This window comes from Vipera berus, assembly GCF_964194415.1.
Source record: "Vipera berus genome assembly, chromosome: 2".
Classification (NCBI taxonomy): Eukaryota; Metazoa; Chordata; class Lepidosauria; order Squamata; family Viperidae; genus Vipera; species Vipera berus.
In genome coordinates this window covers 127,267,021-127,285,391 of record NC_138203.1, presented here as the reverse complement: position 1 = coordinate 127,285,391, position 18,371 = coordinate 127,267,021, and the positions used below count along the sequence as shown (strand labels likewise).

The window sequence follows — 18,371 nt, the reverse complement described above, 5'->3', positions numbered from 1 at the left end:
TATCTTTGCCATGAAAACCCTATGGACAGTACCAAAAGGCAAAACGGTATGACGCTGGAAGATGAGCCCCTCAGGTCGGAAGGCGTCCAATATGCTACTGGGGAAGAGCAGAGGGCTAGTACTAGTAGCGCCAGAAAGAATGAAGCGACTGGGCCAAAGCCGAAAGGACGCTCAGCTGTGGATGTGTCTGGTGGTGAAAGGAAAGTCCGATGCTGTAAAGATTTTTTCTCCATAGGAACCTGGAATGTAAGATCCATGAATCAAGGAAAGCTGGACGTGGTCAAAAAAGAGATGACAAGACTGAACATCGACATCTTAGGTATCAGTGAACTAAAATGGACAGGAATGGGTGAATTTAATTCAGATGACCATCAGGTATACTACTGCGGGCAAGAATCCCTCAGAAGAAATGGAGTAGCCTTCGTAGTCAATAAAAGAGTAGGAAAAGCAATAGTGGGATACAATCCTCAAAATGACAGAATGATCTCAGTTCGAATCCAAGGGAAACCATTCAATATCACAGTAGTCCAAGTCTATGCCCCAACCACCAATGCTGAAGAGGATGAAATTGACCGGTTCTATGAAGCCCTACAGCACCTTATAGAACTAACACCAAAAAATGATGTCCTTATCATCATGGGGGATTGGAATGCTAAAGTAGGAAGCCAAAAGCTAACAACAAAAATTTTTATTAAAAAAATCTTGGGAGTTCCGGGATACTGATATATATTTTAAATGCTTCCAAGGCTAAATGGTGTACTGTATTGATTGAAGTTTCAGATTCCTGGGTTTAAACTGTGATTTAACTGAAACACCCACTTGCTTGGTTCACACATTACATTAAACCACAATGCGTTTCTTTGGATCTGATGTTGCATGAACTTAGCAAATGTAGCTTGAAAAGCATAATTTTGGCTTAGCAGAATGCGAGAACCCAACTTCTGGCGTCAATAGGAGTTCAGTAACTCTGCACTAAATTCATCCCAAACAACCTGAGGCTATTGTTTTTCAGTGTGTCCTACCACGCAAGTTTGTTGTGATTATAAAATGGAGGGCAATCAAAAGAGGCACCTTTTCCCATCTTCTTTAAAGCAGTTCTTCCTAATCGATATGTTTCAGGATACATTGCATTTCAAATCCAGAACATCTGGATGGTTCCAGTTCGAACATGACATCTTTAAGAGAATATTTGAAAGATACATATGTATTTTCCATTATCCCTGCTATACAGCTTGTCCTCGACTTACGACCATTAACTCCAAAATTTCCATTGCTAAGCAAGACGGTTAAGTGAGTTTTGCCCCATTTTACAATCTGTCTTACCACAGTTGTTAAGTGAATCAGTGCAGTTGTTATGTTAGTAACACGGATGTAAAGGGAATCTGGCTTCCCCATTGACTTTGCTTGTCAAAAGATCGCAAAAGATGATCACGTGACCTCGAGACATTGCAACCATCATAGATACATGCCAGTTGTCAAGCGTCCAAATTTTGATCTTGTGACCATGAGGATGCTGCAATGGTAGGAAGTATGAAAAATGATCAGGAGTCACTTTTTCCAGTGGTGTTGTAACTTTGAACGGTCACTAAATGAATGGTTATAAGTTGAGGACTACCTGTAATTGCAATTTCTTTCCTTTGCCCAGGAGGATGATACATTCGTATTGGGTAATAGGAGTCATCCCCAAAGTCATCCCGGAATCTGTTTATTCAAATTCTCCCTTGGCATCTGGTTGGCCCTGCTGAGTTGCCTGAGCTCTGGATGAACTAATTAGGCTATGAAAGTATATTTGGTAATTGTGAAATAACATAGCACATAAACAAATGGAAGACGAAAACAAGATGCTTAACCTCAGGAATTCTTCTGTGCAACTAGATTAGATCTTTTATTTTTTATTTTTTTGCAAAGGTATCGTTGGAGAACATTGCATAACTGTTTTGACTGTCCAGAAATATACAGATTATTATAAATGCAAGACTGAAAGGGCAGGGCTCAAGCAAGTTCACAGTTTCCCCTAGAGCAGACATGTCAAACACAAGGCCCGGGGGCCGGATCCGGCCCGCGAAGTGCTTTCATGTGGCCCGCGAAGCCATCCTGGAAACAGTGAGGGAACGGCCCCTGCTGCCTTGGCCCTGGCCCAGAGACCCTCCTTCTGCCAGAGTCCCTCAGATCTGTCCCACTCCTGCCCAGGCCCCCATAGGCACCCTTGATGTGAACGATGTAGAGCTGGCCACGCCCACCCAGTAGGCCATACACACTTTAGCCACGCCCACCCAGTAGGCCATGCCCACCCTGGCCACACCCACCCGGCCCCCTGAGGGCAACCGCAATGCTGATGCGGCCCTCAATGAAATTGAGTTTGACACCCCTGCCCCAGAGCAATGGTTTTCAAGCTTTTCTTCACCACAGACCCCTTTTAAATACCTTTTGTGGCCACGGACCATTGGCCACGGGCCACCAAGACTTAACTCAAGATTTAAATCATAGCATTTCTTCAAGCCTTCGTGGATCCCCTATGATGACAACGCGGAACCCCCAGGGGTCCATGGGCCACAGGCTGAGAACCACTGCCCTACAGAAAGTGAAGAGAATATGCTATAATGTGAAAAGTGCAACAGGATTCTCACAATGATTGCATCTAAATCAGGGGTGTCAAAATCAATTTCATTGAGGGCCGCATCAACATTGCGGTTGCCCTCAGGGGGCCGGGTGGGTATGGCCAGGGTGGGCGTGGCCTACTGGGTGGGCGTGGCCTACTGGGTGGGCATGGCTAGAGTGCGTATGGCCTACTGGGTGGGCATGGCCAGCTCTACATCATTCGCATCAAGGGTGCCTATGGGGGCCTGGGCAGGAGTGGGACAGATCTGAGGGTCTCTGGCAGGAGGAGGGTCTCTGGGCCAGGGCCAAGGCAGTGGGGGCCATTCCCTCACTGTTTCCAGGATGGCTTCGCGGGCCACATGAAACCACTTCGCGGGCCGAATCCGGCCCCCGGGCCTTGTGTTTGACATGTCTGATCTAAATGGTATCGGTGACATCAAACTGCTCAGAGTGTTTCCATAGCCATTTACAAATTGTATTGATCAGATGATTCCTAATTTTTTGGATCACTGCCACAATTTTCCCCAGGAAACCTTTTTTCCTCACTTTATCTCTATACAAAAGAACATTTTCAGAGTTAAATTCTGGTGAATAAAGCTGTTAAAATTTACAAGGACATACTCTTAAGTTGACAATTCCACCCCACCAGTGCACAAAATCGGTATGCCACGGGTGGTGTCATTTGTATATGTCCCCCAAATTTAACTTTAATTCAGAGATAATAATTTCACGTAATAATGCAGCGCAGTGCCTGTAGAAGCCCTCACTGCTGGCCAAATGGCATTAGCTGCTCTTTCTCCCCAGCCGTGTCCTGGAGTTTCAGCTGATGCCAAACCTGAAACCCAAGTAGGCATGTTTCCAAAATGGTACACCACACCCACCCAGATCTCAATGATGCATGCCATCTCACCCAAAACACAAAGGAAGGCCTATTATAAAAGCATGCTTGCCATAACCTGGAGAACAAGCTCCCTGACAATCCAGATCAGGGCGCTTAACTAAAATCTGCTGCCTTTTCGTGTCCCTTAAGAGTCAACATCTCAGCAGGCATCTCACTCTAATTAAAGGGAAAAAAAGCTCCTATAATGCATCTTATTCACTTCTTGTATAGAGGTGTGCGGCATGTGCCAAGCATTAGGACATTACACACCTTTGAAGCAATGCTCATTGCCCTCTAAAGATGCACTGAAACATAATTAAGTCTGGAATCTGAAATTACCTAATGGCCACTGGCTAGATAGCACTGAATTTTCTTTAGACATCTTCTTTATTTGGGCTTTTTCTTTGGCAGGCTCTGCAATGTACTACAACACCCTTTCAGAAGAGCAGCAACGATTACTTTACAGCACGTGTGTCAAACTCGCTGCATCACGTGACGTGTCACGACTTTTTTTGCATTGCCAGAGCTGGGTTGGGTGCGGCCTCTGCATGATGCAACCGGCTCGTGGGCCAGCAGTTTGACACCCCTGCTTTACAGCAACTGATTGTTTTGTTTTTAAAGTGCTGAGTGAGTTATGATGAAAATAACTAGAAACGACCAGATGGGTTATTATTGGCACCCTCCAGCAGTCCCAGCACTTCTGGAAGATACCAATGGAGGAAAGGTAGATCTTCCCAATGGCAATGCTAGACGCAAATCATAAAACTGGCTTTTCTTGGCAAAAGAGAAATTATAATTGGTTAGTTTTTCAGTGATGTCATAATGACTGCAGTTGTCAAAGGGATGCAAGTAAAGCTTGGGTTTGGTGAGGTAGACAGATTTACTTTTAACTTAATATTGAACGGACAAGGGATTTTTTTTTCTTAAACCAGTCATCTAATGACTTTCTTTTTAATCCAAAGGGTCCTTCTGATGGGCCAATGCCACCAATTCAAAGTGAAAGAAAGGAGAGATGAGTGACTAAGATTCTTCCCAGAAATTTTCTTTCCTTCCTTACTACCTTTTCCATTAATGTAGTGGTGAAGAAATGACAAACCTCCAGGATAAAAATCAAAATCTTTTTTTATCCTACTCATGTCTTTTGCTTTGTAGGGGGTCTCTAGCCATCCTTTTAGGATGGGAAAGCAAAATGCCAATCCCAGTGAACACAACGAACCCCAACCAATGTACGTCATAGAGCAGGGGTGTCAAACTTGCAACGTCACGTGACGTGTCGCAATGTATCACGACTTTTTTGCCATTGCCGGCAATGAGGTAGGCGCGGTTTCGCATCCGGCCCATGCGTCCCTGTCATAGAGAAACAAAGCAAAAATACTAAAATGTGAAGAATTTGCTGAAGAATTTAAATCTAAGACCAAGAAGGGCGATGAGCTTTCATTTCACAGAAGGTTAGATCGTGTAGGCTAAAACAAATATGCAGTAAGTCCAAAATCATGTGTAATAGTAAAGGTGAGGTCAGAAGCTGGAAACACAAACCTGTATTTCTCAACTTAACAACTTTTCCAGCAGCGAGTCATTTCCAGAAAGGCATGAGACAATTAATATATAATTAATTTATATGAATATTGGAGCACCCACCCATCCCCCCCCCTTTTTTTGACTGGCTGTATGTTACGAATCCTCAAGAAGCTTGTGGCTGGTGAATGGGTTTGTTTCTGTTGTGATTTATGGAGAAGCACTGAAGGTATTTTCAAAGAGGTTTCCCTGCCATATTCCTACACATCCCACATTTTCCTCTGAACAGGTTTTACTGGGGTGATGGTGGCGGTTGTTAATATTGACATCATTTTCCCCAAACCTGCCTAACACGTTTAAGCAGAGGTAGCCACAGAACAAGATGTATTGTACAAGATAATGGCGCTACTCCGCCTTCCATACTAAAAAAGGACATTACTAGTTTGTAACCAATGGCTGGAAAGCCAAGTTGTCTGCTTGAGGGACCCAAAACCTCAGCTGCAAAAGAGGCAGAATAAAGGGAGAAGCAGTTCAGAAGTCCCTTTGAAATGCAGGGAAGGAGAGATAAAAGTTGGAGTGGAGCCGGGGTTTGTTGACCAGGTAAATCCTTCCCTGATTTGCAGGGGTGCCTGTCCTTGCTTTGCCATTAGCAGAAGCTGACCTTGGGACAGAACATAGGGTGGGGGTGGCCGCAAACAAGCCAAGACTCAACAATAAAAGGATCTAACTGGGATGATATGACAAACAAAGAAGCCGGAGCTGCTATTCAAAAAGAGACAGCTCTGTTCTAGCTTCTAAGATGAAGTTGAAAAGAAGAAGCAGTTTATGGATTTACAGCAGGTCTTGAATCCCAATGTGGCAGAGAGGAGTAAAGAAAAAAGAAAAGAAAATTCTGGAGTTTATTTTTTGTCATGCTGGAGGCACAGTTATTAAATGATGGTTTAACATTCTTTTTTTGTTGTTGTTAACTCTGTACTGAAGTATTTCAAAGGCTTATGTATTTAAGGTATTTCTAAGATACTGGATACTTTTTTGTATTCCTGGAGGGTACAAATGCACAGTAATTGACGGTTTGGGCCTTTTTTTTTTTTAGATTAATTGTTAAACCTGATACTTCTGCAAAATATTGCAACTTCTTTTTTCGTGAGTGTGCCATGTTTGAGAAAGTTAATATTGAAAGACCAGTCGCAACAGAGATATATTGTGGAGTGGAGAAGATGGATTGATTATATCCAGAATAAATATGGGACTAAAAAGTTTCATCTAGAATTTGAATAAGTATTGATGTGATATTTAAATTGCTTGTAGTTATTTTATAAGAGTTAAAGTGCGATAGATTTAATATTTTATTGTTGTTTGCATAAGGTAGACTATGATTGCTTGTATTTTTATACCCTGTATTGAGCTCTGGGAAGTCGGGGAGGGGGGGGAAGGGAGGGAGGTGTTGGGGAGGGTTGGGGAGAGGGGAGGGGGTTGGGAGGGGTTTTGTCTTTTTTTTTAAAAAAATGTATTGTAAAACTTTTTCAATAAAAAAGAGAAAGTTAATATTAAATGCATCTACAGACGTTATAAGTTAATAACGTCTCCCTATATATAATTGTCTGATTTTATTATTCATGTATAAAGTTTCTATAATTTTACACTGTTTTTAAACTATATACAGTACTTCTGCAAATAGTAAAAAATGGGGTCAACGAGCATCCTTTTACTTTAAAAATGTTTTAGAAATAAACGTTTTGGGGAGATATTAATTTCTAAAATATCCAATCTTTCTCCTTTTTTTAACTGTTCATGTATGTTTTGGAAGCCTGTCATTTATTTTGTCAATAAAGTGCTGTTTTCCAATCAATATTTCATTGACTGCTAATTGTGAGGGTTTCTTTTTAATTATTATTCTCTGGTTTATGTATCCTCCTTGTAGTAGTAGTTCTTTCATAGCCTTTCATATTTTTAAAGTTGTTAGCTTTGCATAATTTTCTTTGTTCTGCTGCTTGATTAATATAAGATTTAAACCCTAAGCACCGAAAGAAAGATCTGTGTCAATATTTAACTACAGAATTGCTGTAAGTAAAACAATGGCCTTTTCAAAATTAAACGTCTATGAAGATCCTAGAAAAAGTTTTTCACGGAATGGTAAAAGAAGGATGAAGCATTCTATTTCAATTCAAAACAATCCAACGATCAATAGAAAGATAATCTGTAGTTCTCAAAAAAAGACAGGGGAATCTACCTCTAAATTATATTCTCAAGCTAGGACTAGGTCATCCCAGCCCATCCATTTTGAAAGGTTTATTTATTTATATGCCAAAATATAAGATCCACAATAAGATCAGTGAGAAGAGTGACAGATGTTGAAAATATGATTTGAGTAAATACTTAAGCTATTTATTCTTTAAAAAAAACATCTAAAATAACAATATTACAAAGAAGGATAGGGACCTAGCAATTCTATAGCATATTTCTACTTTAACATCCCAAATGATCTATGTGAATTTTATAATCGATACAGAACTGGCCAAATGAAAATCAATTCAGATAAGTCTTCAACTTATTACCATTCATTTACCAACTGTTCAAAGTTACAATGCGCTGAAAAAGTGACTTACGACTGTTTTTACACTTACGACCATTGCTGCATCCCCATGGTCACATGATCAAAATTCAGGCACTTGGCAATTTGCATGTATTTAGGATAGTTTCAATATCTTAGGGTGATGTCATCACTATTTGCAACATGATTTGGAAGCCAGCTTCCAACACAAAGTCAATGGGGGGAAACTGAATTCACTAAATGACTGCATGATTCACTTAACAACTGGGGCAAAAAAGGTTGCAAAAAGGAGCAAAACTCACTTAACAACTTGGTTGCTTAGCAACAGAAATTTTGGGCTCAACTGTGGTCACAAGTCAAGGACTACTTGTATGTAGAATTAGATTGTTATAAGAATTCATAAACTCATAGTAAAGAAGAGACAGAGCAGCAATTAGAATATAAAATATTGTGGCTTTGTGGATTCATATAAACTATTTTTGTGTAAGAAAGTTAAAATAATTTACAAATCACCCATCAACAATTGTTGAGAAATTAATATTAAATTACCTTTCTCAATGTAAAACACTATCTCCAAAATATGTGTTATTGTTGGAAATAGATAACTGTAAGAAAACTCTTCTCTAGGTCTGAAAAATGCAAGGGAGATTGATCTGGAAAACAGTTTGATATATGGCAAGCATTACAGTGACTGGGGGATTTGTTGGTTTTTCTCAGGGACTATACAGTATTTGAAGAGTTTGCATCAGTGGCATTTAACCTTCATAAAGAATTCCCCATATATCCCAAAACTACCCCAAAACAAATGTCCAATTTTTGGAAAAAAGTTTTTGATAAACTGAATGTTATAATGAAACAAAAAAAAAATATTCACACCAATATATTTACATATATTTGATGGAAAGGATATGGGGTAAAATATATTTGTGGTTAAGGTAGCAGGCTAGAAACCAGGAGACTGTGAGTTCTAGTCCCATGTGACCTTGGGCCAAACCACTTCTGAAATCTTTCCAAAAAAACTGCAGGGACCTGTCCAGGCAGTCACCAGGAGCTTTGCTAGCTAAATTATTAATTGTTCAACATTGAAAATAGTTGGATAATTTATCAATTTAAAAAATTGAAAATAAAATTTGGTCAATAGTTCTACTTGAAAAAATATCAGAAAATTCCTAACTTGAAAAAAACCTGGATGACAAACACTCATTTGTCATTTGTCTCTAGTGGGAGAATAATTGATAATAAATCTTCTGTCAGCCGGATATGTGGAAATTATAGTATGATTTGTAAGGAAATTAGAAAATGTTGATGCTAAACTGGTAAAATGCCAATCAAAATGTACAGTTGATTAAAATAAAACATAAAAAAAGAAAATGTCAAAAAGAAAGAAAGGAAAGCAAGATCTGGAGGACTGTGAACTGCATGTAATTTTATGGTTGTTAATTTACACTGAAAAACGTAAATGAAGAGGAATTTTCTTACAGAAACGTTTAATAATGTATATTGGAGGTTTCTTATACCAGGGCTTTTCAACCTTTTCACCCATTGTACCACTTTTAGGATATGGCAACATCCAAGTACCACCAGTCACCTAGCAAGGTGTCAAAAACTTGATGACAAAAAAAAAGGAAAAAAATGATGAAGTACAGGTAGTCCTCAACTTACAACAGTTCACTTAGTGACGTTCAAAGTTACAATGGCACTGAAAAAAGTGTCCCCCAAGCCACATCCGAGCAAGACACCTGCCTGCCCACCCGGCAGCGCTCTTCCTCCTGTCTGAGGTTTTCATTGTTGTGAGCATTTCTGTTGAGGATTGGCAGTGGGGGAGGGGTGGGGTGGGGTGTTTGGTTTTTATTCCCCCCCCCGTCTGCTGGATGGTTGCAGCAGCTTTTGGTCACATGATCCTGGGACACTGTGACCGTCATAAATATGAATCAGTTGCCAAGCATCTGAATGTAAATCACAAGACCCTGGAGATGCTGCAACATTCCACCTGATCGGCGCTTCTTCTGGGCTCAGCAGAAATGCCAGGATCAGCGCTGAGCTCCAGCTGGAACCTGGCGCTGATCCTGGCGCTTCCACTGAGCCCTGGCAGCCCTGCAGCTCCAGCCATCTCTCACCCAGGCTTGTGCGGTGCTGCCACCGGTTCAGCTCATTCCCCTCCACTGCTACCACTTTCCTAGCATGGTCGCGTACCACCTGCCAGGTGCCAATGTACCACAGGTGGTACCCGTACCACTGGTTGAAAAGCCCTGTCTTATGAACTTATGAGGGTTTTCTTAAGAAGATGGACATTAATGCATAAGGTTTTCCACCAACCAATCCCTGTAACATGTTAAAAAATCAATCCAGTTTACCTGAGGTTTAAAATACCTGGCCAGCACTGGTGGTGAACTGAGATGATGCCACTGACGTTTTTCCCGATCTCCTTACTGCATGCATTATTTCATGACAGATGCTTATAAGTTAACCAAAAACAAAGCTGATGACAAAACTGCTAGTTTATCTTAAAAATAAGAATTTAGGTAGTGTGTGTGCATGAGTTTTTCCAGTTATTGACAGTCCTTCAAGAAACCCTGAACTAAAAATGTTTCCAATATCTTGGAATTCCTCTCCTTCCAATCTAGCTCCGAGGATGACATATCTCTGTCTTTAATCAATTAATGATTAAATAATTAATTTATGGTTGTTTGAGGAGTTGCAGCAGAAGCATTACTAAATGGAGTAAATTCCTTCAAGGCCTCAGTCTGAACCTGACAGATGATGAAGGACCATGGAGTATGTGCTATGATCCAGATAACATTCACTACTGCCAAATGAGAACAGAATGTTCATTGCATGGGGTCAGGAATGCATTAGTTGGCTCTCAAGAGAAATAATGGCCTCTGATGATTTTCTGGAAAAGGACATAGGCCTTTTCCAACCTACCATCTTTCAAATGTGTTGGACTAGAATTCTGACCATATGACATAGGGCAGGGGTAGGCAACCTCGGCTCTTTTATGACTCATGGACTTCAACTCCCAGAATTCCTGAGCCAGCCAAGCTGGCTCAGGAATTCTGGGAGTTGAAGTCCATGAGTCATAAAAGAGCCGAGGTTGCCTACCCCTGACATAGGGGGATGATGGGAGTTCTCCAACACATCTGGGGAGTGCTGGCTGAAGAAGACTGATGCCAAATAAAAACATGCAGCATATATGAATAGAAATATAAAGGCCAGCTCACGATATTTTGCTCTTTCTGGAGAAAATCCCAAGCACAATCCACGACTATCTTATTTTACCTCACACCATTTCACCTCTCATTAGAATGAGCAAATAGTTTGTAAAAAAAATAAAAATAAAATTGATTTAATCACTCCACAGCAACAACTATCCTAATTGGTATCAAGTGTTTGAGTATTCTACTCCATTATCCAGCTAAGGTCTTCTTCATATTGAGCGTATTCAGCTATGTGAAAGGACAGATTGGTTGTGTGGAAGAAGGAAGAGCAGTAGGAAATAAGAGAAAACCTATGTTCAGACAATAAAACTCAGCTGTAAAACTGTAAATCTGGTAGAGGTAAAACTAAGAGTAAGGCATAAAGTCACAATTGCTTTTACCAGTCTTTCTTTTGGCCTGCCTTCCTTTTATGTCCTTCAGATCCAGGAGGAGGGTTTTATCCAAGACTAATTCTTGGATAGTAGAAGCAAGAAACTACAACTCTTAAATAGGTTTACTTTAGGTACAGCATCTCTTCTGCTTCCCTTCCCTTTGTTCATTGAGACCTTTCTTTTACGGGCATGGTGACTAGAGACACCCCCCCCAAACAGTAATTTTTTTTTACTCTGAAAAAGAATTAACCCAAGATTTGGCAGTAATTAGCCAATGCAAATATTGTTGTGCTCCTGATTACACAAGACACTGATCCTTTGGTGCCAGACCAGTGGGCATATTTTTTATTGATAGATTTCATTTACATCCCACTTCTCTAAGAACAGGACCTCTACTTTATCCCACAACAACAATCTTGTGACACAAGCTGGGCTCAGAGACAGCAACTTGCTCAAAGTCACTGTGTGGGATTCCATGGCTGAGGGACTCCCTCATAACAGCCCAAGATCTTAAGTGCTACCACTCAGGCAGCCTAAATATACCACATAAATACCTTCCCCACGGTTAGTAGCATATTACCTTTAAACTTTGTGTGAACACACCCCTAATCCTTTGAATTAGCACCTGTGATTCCTGGCACCATTTTAATCTCCAGCGAAACCTAAAAATCCTGCCTAGCTGGCAACTTTCTTCAATGAACAAACAAATCACATTCTGCTCTAAGTATGGAATCCATTATTGTCTTTCATGTCATCTTATTACCGTACATAGTTCTGCAATTCTTGTTGGAAAAAAAAAACAACAACAGGCAAACTAACCCTTATGTACTGTGTGGGAATGATGATTAACTAGGATTGTTAGCATGGAACTTCAGTGTTTGAGGGAACCATGGATGCTGATATGATCTTTTTCATCAGAACGGTACCCTCCTCACCGGAGCAACGAAAATCTTAGCCCATCTCTACTAACCATGAGGACCAGAAACATTTTTTTTTAAAAATCAACCCTGAGATTCTTAAAATTCCAACCAGCTGGGAAGAAGAAGCCATTTCTTGCCCCATGCCTGATGAGACCAATGCGCCTTCCTTCTTCCTGGACCCTTTTTTTTAAAAAAAAAACCCTGTATTTTCCCTAAGCAAGTTAAGACTCGTATTTCAAGGCTAACCTTTCAAAACGAACATGAATTTCCCTGCCCTTCCTCCTTCCCGACCTGGAGCCGAGAGAGCAGGTTCTGCGGAGGAAGACCCAGCCAGCATCCCTCCAGACTTACAAGGAGTCGTTGGGGAGGAGGAGTCCTTTCCCCGAGAGAAACGAAGAAAAGCCTTCCTTCGCCCCGCAACAGGCAGAGAGGCTAAAACGAATTCCAGCGGACCGACCTTACTTTTGCATTTGTTTTCAAAGCAAGCGGCGGGCGGGCGGGCGGGCGGGCTCTTGCCGTTGCAAACTTTCCGCGCCCAGTGCAAACCCTCCCTTTTCCTTTGCACCGAGGCGGAAAGCCCTTCCTTACCTGAGCACAGGAGCACACCTCCCACACGCCGATTCGGCCTTTTTGTTTCGGTTTTTACCGCTGATCTCCCCACCCCTGGCAGCGAGGGGGCTTGCTGGGGCGGCAGCCCCGAGCCGTAGGGGTGGGGCAGCTTCGGCCTCTCCTTTATTCTCCTTTCCTGGCTTGTCCAGAAAACTGGAAGGGGAAAAACCCCGCGACCACGCCGAGTAGCCTCTTGCCACCGCGGAAGCCTTTTGGGAAGAGTGATCCTTGGGAGGCAATGTTGCAAGCTTTGCCTCCTTCCCTCGGCCCATCCCTCTCGGTGGCCTCCCCGAGGCCCGCCTTCCTCTCTTCGCCCTAGCAGGAGACCTGAGCCACCCAGGAATTGTAACCTGAGTCTAGTGAACGGCCTTCCTGTGGTTCCGAGGTAGCTGAGCCCTCTGTGGTCTCGAAGATCGTCCAGTTCTGCCTGGAGAGCGGGAAAGGGCTCTGCAAAGGAACACGGAGGGTTCGGTAGCCTGGCTGGCTCGGGAAGAAGAGGGAAGGGGGCTCAGTGGGGAAACCCTAACAAGCCCGGAGGAAGAGAGAAACAGGGCTTCGACGAAATGAGTGTGTGGAGGGAGATGGAGGAGGGGGGTGTAGGAAGGGGGTCTAGAAAGGGTACAGAGAAGAGCAACAAAGATGATTGGGGGACTGGAGGCTAAAACATATAGGGAACGGTTGCTGGAATTGGGTATGGGTAGTTTAACGAAGAGAAGGGTGAGGGGTGACATGATAGCAGTCTTCCAATATCTCAGGGGCTACCACAAAGAAGAGGGAGTCAAGCTATTTTCCAAAGCGCCTGAAGGCAGGACAAGAAGCAACGGATGGAAACTAGTCAAGGAGAGAAGCAACCTAGAACTAAGGAGAAACTTCCTGACAGTTAGAACAACTAACCAGTGGAACAACCTGCCTCCAGAAGTGGTGAATGCTCCAACACTGGAAGTTTTTAAGAAGAGACTGGACAGCCATTTGTCTGAAATGGTATAGGGTTTCCTGCCTTAGCAGGGGGTTGGACTAGATGACCTCCAAGGTCCCTTCCTCCTCCTCCTCCTCCTCCTCCTCCTCCTTCTCCTTCTTCTTCTTCTTATTCTTATTCTTATTCTTATTCTTATTCTTATTATTCCTCTTTGTACTCAGCAGGGAGGTTTTGGTGGGCAGAGAAGGAGTGGAGACCTACACGCGAGGCAGGGATTTTGATTCTGCTCCCAGGTTTCGAAAGCGAAAGATCTCACCTGAGATTTGTAACTGGTCCTTTAAGATGTGATGGACTACAGAGCTCATCATCTCCAGCCAGTAGGGCCTATGACCATGTTGGCTGGGAATGATGGGGTTCACTCCCAACACATCTGTATGTGCCCTGTTGGAAAAGGATGTTCTAAACTCTTATGTGACTGCATGACACATTTTCCCCTGATTAACTTAGTTTAATTCATCAGTATTCAGAGTCTCTTAAGTCTAAGACATAAACTAATCATAAAGATTTGTTTTGCACTGCACACTGTGCTAAAATATCATTGCCTAGTTGTGGTTCAGTGTGTTGGGTAAACACAATGTTTATGTTAACACAGAACAAACCATAGGGCTATTAAACCTGTGGCTGAATTCAAATAAGCCAGATTCAAGCAAGCCATATTAGTTCATTGTAATATATGAATCAGTCATTGTAGCTTATTCAACAAATCATCATTAAAACAAAATTAGTACTATGTATCAGCCTGCAAAGTAGTTTATTCTTCTTGTTAGGTTTATATCTTCTTAAGGTAAAGGTTCCCCTGCACCTGCGTGCTAGTCGTTTCCAACTCTAGGGGCCGGTGCTCATCTCCGTTTCAAAGCCGAAGAGCCAGCGCTTGTCCGAGGACGTCTTCCGTGGTCATGTGGCCGGCATGACTGGACGCCAAAGGCGCATGGAACGCCGTTACCTTCCCACCGTAGTGGTCCCTATTTTTCTACTTGCATTTTTACGTCCTTTCGAACTGCTAGGTTGGCAGAAGCTGGGACGAGTAACAGGCGCTCACTCTGTTACGCGGCACTTGGGATTCGACCCGCTAAACTGCTGACCTTCTGATCGACAAGCTCAGCGTCCTAACCCACTGAGCCACCGCGTCCCTTTATATCTTCTTAAATTTATTTTTAAAAAGATTATAGTTAAGTTGATACGTATCTGGGGTAGCACATAAAGCAAAACCATGATGCAATCTGGTTTTGTGTAGAGTGATTGTATGGACTTTGCCCTTAGGCTCCAAACTATAGTTTGTAACTTAGCACGAGGCATGGTGGCTGATTGAACAAGTTATATTGTATGTAAAAATACTGTGATCTAGATTATCTAGAATGATCTAGGGACGAGCTTGTCCCAAATGATTATGTTCCTTCTGTGAGGTTATCTAGACAGCCTGCTCAAGATTTTGTCCCCAAAAGAATGTGGGACAGAAAACTGGCCACCTGTGTGGTAACGCCAACATTGTAGATTGTCACATAACGTAATATTCAGGGAAAAACCTGAATATTTTTTTAATATTAGTACTTTTTAAGTAGGCCTTCAACATACTGGATGCCTAATCTGATCAAAGTTAGGTGACTATTATATTTTATGCTGGTCTGATTGTTTTTGTACTGGAGTAGATCATCACTTTTTACTTTAATATTAGTGTGCCCACTGACCAGAATTGCTTGATTGGGATGGCACAAAATATTAATACATACATAAGTAATATGTGACCTCTTCCCAATTTTTTTTTGTGTGTGTATGCCTTCAAGTTAGTTTTTGATCCCTGGCAACTGTATTAGTCTGCAGTTTTCTAGGGAAAATGTTTTTAAAAGTGGCTTTTCCTCCTTCCTTAGAGAGTGCCAAGTGCCCCACTGGCTTCATGTTCAAGGTGGGACTAGAACATATCCCTGATGCCTTAACACACTACATCAAACTTTAATTATTTAATTAATGGGGTTTTAGTTTAAATTCAGGGACTTAATTTAATCTTAGTTTTAATCGATTTTAATTTTGTATGTTATGTATTTTAATTCTTCCCTGTAAACCGCCCTGAGTCCTACGGGAATAGGGCGGTATATAAATTTAAATAATAAAAAATAAATAAATAAATAAACTGGCTTTGCTACTCTAGGGTGCTTCTGCGGATGAGCAATTTCTAGGTTATAGTTCAGCTGCTAGGAAGGCTATTGTAGGAAGGCTATGCTGGAGAGAGAAGTGGAAGGAAGGAAGGGATTAAAATGGTGATATCTGTGATTAGAAATTGGTGTGGCTGCTGCAAAGAAGATTTCTGAGAAGATCAGTCATGTGATTGTGGGAAATCCCACATCTTAAGCCTTATGCAATGCTTTGACCCTTATTTGGGAATAAGCCCCACTGAATTTCTGTGGGGGGAAAGTTAATGCGAGGTACAGTTTTTAAGATCAGCTAGGAACCCCAGCTCTTTTCCATGTTTGTTTGAAGTTTCGGTGGAATGGGCAAGCAAAGCCCGTGTGTATTTATTCAGAAAGCTATCCTGCTGTTCTCAGTGGAACTAATGTCTAAGCACACTAACTTGAAGAAAAGCAAGCTCCGAAGTAAGTGAGCCTTGCTTCCGGATAAATAGATAAGGTCATTGGGTTGAAGTAGCCAAACTAGCAAAATTAAGGCTGCAGTCTAATGGTGGATAATGGGTTGCTAGTTTGAAGCAAGGCAGCCTGATCTGATGCAATTGCAATTTAAGTCCAGACTTTCGAAGCAAGGAGAATAAAAGAAGCAGTTATATTTATGGGTTGATTCCCTTACCTGTTAATCATACATGAGTATAGTAGGCTGAGGAAGGGGAAATGATGGTCCTTTATACACAGGGATTTTAGTTAGAAAGCATTGGCAGAGTGAATAGACTACACTTAAAACAGTCTCTGCACATTTCAAATATTTTTCTTTAATAATGAAAGTTAGATTTTAAAAAAAAAACACAAGTTCATCATGTCAAAATTTTGTTATTTCTGTCCCATATGGTTATATAAATACAAACCAGAGAGATGACAGAGTTTATTCTGGTAACATTACAACACTGTTGCAAGACCTGAAGGACCAGGTTAGGGACAGAGCGTCCTGGAGAATATGAATCCTTGTCATTGCTAAGAGTCAGCATCAGCTTTATGGCACCTAATTAAAAGCAACAATAACGCAGAAATTCAGTACAGGCATATACAACAGGGCTGTTTGAGTTTGGTTCCATCAATCCCTTGAAGCCCAATATGCTACTATAGGTTTGTGGCCAGGATAAAATGGAGGGAAATTCCTACATTTTGTAATCTCAATTTCTCAAGAGAAAAGACTGGATAGAAAGAAAAAAAATAAATTATCCTCTTCCTCCTCCTCCTCCCCCTCTCCTAGAATCATGGTGGGACCTCCTGCCCTGACTCAGTTACTGAACCTGGTTTCCAAGTAATAAGGTGATTGTGACATAGATCACACATTGCACTAAACCATTATATGGTTTTTGTTGGTTTTTGGCTTAGCATGTTGTGCAGTCATCAACCTCTTACGGTATATTTAATAAAGAATACACCATGATGCGATGAGGTGATGCAGAAACGAGGCTTAGGGAATGCTGACACTTGAAGCAGATACTGAGAATGACTCATTTTAGCAGATCTGAGGATTTTTCATCCTTTGTGTATTATTCCATCTGATAGCATCTCCCATATTTGAGAGAGAGAGAGAGAGAGAGAGAGAGAGAGAGAGAGAGAGAGAGAGAGAGAGAGAGAGAGAGAGAGAGAGAGAGAGCGCCCTCCCAGTATGTTAAAGTCTGACTGGAATTTCTGGGAATTATCATCCCAATCTATCAAGAAGGCTCTAATTAGAGAGATTTGGGGGAATCTTGGGAGTTTTCAACAGACAAAGTTGTTGTGCTGATTAAAAGCCCCGAGGGCTCTCTCCTTATGTGTCTCATTACTGCCTTTAAAATTATGATCACTGATTTTGCCCTCAGAATTGGTTTCAATTCTGCTTTTCTTTAGCAGCCCCTTATTTGCAAAGGACACTAAATCAGCCATGTTCCCCTCAAGCCCCCCCCCCCACTCCCAGCATCCTTCCAGTGCTGCTGTTTTGCTTTTGGTAGAAGCTCTGCCATTAATTTTCTTCTCCTCTTCTGGAGTTCCTGCTGGGGCCCCATCCCCCATTCTTGAACAAGTTAGTGAATTATAGCACTCCTGTCCAAATATTTCTGCAGGGCATGCAGGAAGTAGAATAGTTTTTTTTCCCCTTTCCCTTTTTCTTTGGAAGGGGGCCATAGGGATGTTAGAACTCACCCTCAGCCTCATCCGCCCCCACCCCCTCCCCCTTACAGCCAGCCGTAGCGTAGAGTAATTTAAAACCAACTTGCTATAATAGCTGCCATATGCCTGAGGTTTCTCCATTCATCTCCCCTTTCTCAGGGTGTGAGTCATCCAATTCCAGGCTAAAGATGACACAAAAATAAAGATTTTCTGAAAATAATAGTAAATAGCCAGGATTTTCTCTTAAGAAGGATGGCAAATGTAACCTGACTGAAGGAGGGTGGAACATTATCTCGATGGATTAGGGGGGGGGGAAATCAAATTCCTAGGCATGTCAGCGTCAGACTTGAAGATTTAGAAAACAGCGGTTCGTAGCTAAATGTTGGGAGAATCAATAGCTAGCTCTTAATTTGTGCTTTCTTTAGTCCTTTGGTGTTTCTTAGAGCAGGAATAAGCCAG

At 41.8% G+C, this 18,371-nt stretch overlaps 1 protein-coding gene across 2 annotated transcripts in view; it reads right to left on the bottom strand.

The window, feature by feature from the left end:
* Window positions 1–12,919, bottom strand: part of LPAR2 (lysophosphatidic acid receptor 2) — a 31,622-nt gene extending 18,703 nt beyond the window's left edge. Inside the window, exon 1 of one of the 2 annotated variants that reach the window (XM_081319901.1) lies at window positions 12,642–12,919. The gene's annotated coding sequence lies outside the window, so the exon portion shown is untranslated. Of the gene's footprint in view, window positions 1–12,404; window positions 12,522–12,641 lie in introns of those variants that run through there. The other variant, XM_081319902.1, reaches the window with a different exon arrangement.
* Window positions 12,920–18,371: the final 5,452 nt, after the last annotated feature.